Source organism: Morone saxatilis, unplaced genomic scaffold (genome assembly GCF_004916995.1).
Source record: "Morone saxatilis isolate NCDOM2014 unplaced genomic scaffold, NCSU_SB_2.0 Contig18, whole genome shotgun sequence".
NCBI lineage: Eukaryota > Metazoa > Chordata > Actinopteri > Moronidae > Morone > Morone saxatilis.
Genome location: NW_023339740.1, coordinates 28,317,014 through 28,320,179, shown reverse-complemented (window position 1 = coordinate 28,320,179; position 3,166 = coordinate 28,317,014). Strand labels below are relative to the sequence as shown.

The 3,166-nt window shown below is 39.4% G+C and overlaps 1 protein-coding gene across 1 annotated transcript in view; it reads left to right on the top strand.

The window, feature by feature from the left end:
• Nucleotides 1–3,166, top strand: part of mmp24 (matrix metallopeptidase 24) — a 32,076-nt gene that overhangs the window by 11,402 nt on the left and 17,508 nt on the right. The window lies entirely within an intron of this gene.

Genomic DNA, 3,166 nt, shown 5'->3' with positions numbered 1-3,166 from the left:
TACCAAAGTTCATAGCGATCCATTTGTTAATTTTTGAAACCTTGTCACCCAAGAGCTAGCATGGCTAAAAACATATGAATATATATATAAACATGCTAGTAAATGACATTAGAAATAAAAATAATACTCTGCAGACTGATGAAGGTTTTTCTTTATATTTTCCAGAACTGTGGAGGCTTTCAGGGCTTTAGATCTGCTCTATTCTGCTGAAATGTATGCTTCATTGTTAGTGCATTCATAGCTGGAAGGAAATCTGTAGACATGTGGGTGCTAATAGGCACTATATACACTTCCATTGTCTATTTAAAAAAGACAAAACATCTGAGCGAGAGCCTTTAACAGTATTGTGTAAAATAACCCCACAACTTAATTTTATTATTTTGACTCTGACCTTGGTAACTGAATTGCTTTTTAGATGGAAAATTCTTTTCCATTTCCTGCCTGAGTCAAGTTAATGTTGAAATATTGCAGACAGTGTAAATATAGGCTAGTGAATGACAGTTGTGAAATATCAACTGATTAAATAATTTATTTCTCCTATTATTAATGTATGTCATTGGAAATGAAATGCTTCAAATGTGCAGATGTCCTCAGTCGTCACTCCCGTATCTTTGAGCGCCACACTGTTTAGTCATTGGATGAAAAATTGAGGAAAAAAAACACTTCACTTTGTAGTTCCCCCCCCCCCCCTTCTTCTATCTCAGTTTGACAAATGACTTATGCCAGATTCCCTCTGCTTGAATAACTAACGTGTTGATAGAGGGAGAGAGAGGGAGTGATAGAGGGGTAGAGGGATCTGGCTTGAGAGATTAGCAGAAAAGAGAATTAGCTTTGACAGAGAAGCTCTAAATTTGCCATACCACATTACTGCAAGTGTGTGAGTCTTATTCCAGCACGGACTGACCCAGGAAATATTTAGACTTTCTCAGGACTCTTCTATAAAGGCAGTTTTTATTTTAATGTAGTGTAGAGTTTTGTGCACAGTCACATATACATGCCTAACTTTTTCACCTGATTACATACATTATAACTATAACATATTGTTACCGTTATCAGCCATAACATTATAAGCACTGAGCTCCCTGACTCAATCACAATGGGGCCCTTGTCAAAGTCGTTCAGATGCCCATTTTTCCTGCTTCTAACTTCTTCTGAGGACAAAATGTTCACTTGCTGCCTGATATATCCCCCCCCCACTGACAGGAGCCATTATAACGAAACAATCAGTATTATTCACTTCACCTACGACTGTGGACGGCTGTGTCTCAGGAGGTACAGCAAGACATCTACTAATATAAGTATAAGTATCCTTGAGCAAGATACTGAACCCAAAATTGCTCCCAATGCTATGTGTCGATGTGTGAATGTGGATTAATGGATAGTTTCTGTTTTTGATGAGTGTATGAAAGGGTGAATGTAACATGTAGTGTAAAAGTGCTTTGAGTGGCCTAGACAGGAGGTATACAAGTACAGTCCATAATGGTCATAATGTTATAAATGCGTGTGTGTGGTCACCCAGGTGCTCTTGTGCACACCCTCACAAACATGTCTTTATCTCTGAAATCCCTACACACACACTCACACACAGTAATTGAAAGATTAGGAACTAGATAGCGAGACGCTGAAGTTCTCAGAAGCTGCAAAAACGAATTCACGGTGTCAGCTTCAGAAGGACATTGCAGAAGGACAAACGGGCCTCATTTTCACCTCGGCTTAAAATCGTCTTTTTTTTTTCTTCTGCCGCCTCTGAGGGACGGTGTCTGTGATTAACCTGTTAACACTTGGAGGAGAGAACTGGAAAAGTCCCTATCAGAAGCAGACACAAAGTGCTGAATGCAAACAATTTGTCTCCCGTTCTGTCGGGTTTTCAATACTCCTCTCCAGCTCTGTATCCCCAGGAGTTCCTTTCATTCTGGACAAATCTGCAGCACAGATTTACTGTGTGTCCACTGCCAACGCTCAGTGCTAATCCAGGAAGTAATGTGTTTGTTCAGTAGTGAAGTGGAAAGTAAGTGAGTGGAGGTCTGAGTAGTGGATGAGTGCAGTCAACTTTAATGTCAAAGACTGGACTTTACATCACGTCATGATCTTGATTTTATTTATTTATTTTACCCAAAAATAATGGAACCAGATCGGTTCGAGGAGCTCAAAGTGCCAAAAAATTGGTCTTACCTTGTGGGGCCAAACTGCCAAATTCGTCAAGAACTAGCTCTTATTGTTGGCGGGCCGTTTAATTTAAAAAAGTTCACTTGTTTACTGCTGCCAAACTAGTTTAAAATGGCAAAAAGTTTAGTCATCAGTTGAGTTCAGTGAAATATACAAGTGTGTGTCATCAGCATAGCTAAAGAAATTGAGCTTAACCATATTGTATTTTACATTAGCATAACCTTCCCTAAATCTTAACCATAACTCTCCAACCAACAAGCTCATTTTCCCCTTCTTAATCTCCACTTTAAGCAGAGATTATTCTTGTCATATTTATGTATACAACTTGACTTGGTTTGCCCTTTCTAGGAAGCCCAAAGATGCAGAAACTATAAAGACAAACAGGAGAAAACCGTAATCCTGCAGAAGGGCAGAGAGACAAACATACACAGAGTGTCGAGAATGAAATATCACCCACCTCAGACTAACAATAAGTGCTTGAACTCAGGGTCTGAATTACCATTACAACATTTCAGTTTCCTCTCTTTTAAACGAGTGTGGGCCTCGGCCTCAGACTTTGACCCTTTACAAACTTTAACTAAATGCAGTCCTGGTTCTGTGTTGTCTGAAGGGAAAGCTACATTCATCCGTTGTATAAATGATTGTGTGAATTAATGTGCTCTTGTCTGTTAATTGCAAGAATATTTCACACAGGACATGTTTCCAGATAGGAACAGGTTTATAAATTTGATGTGTTTCTATAAAAAGCGTTCTACTTATTGATGATTTTGGCCGGAAAGAACGAAAATATTCTTGGCAGATACTTTTTTTTGTACTTAAACAGTACTTGGCAGGTGAGCCAAAAAGCTAATTTCAGGAGCTGCTTGCACAAAATGATCTCTGGCATGCAAACTCGTCTCTGCCAAAAACGAACATCTCAGCGGGAGAACCGCTCGAGTTGAACAAAGCAGACGCTGTGGACACGTCGAACTGGGATTACTTGAGAGACAGGTTTCATCAC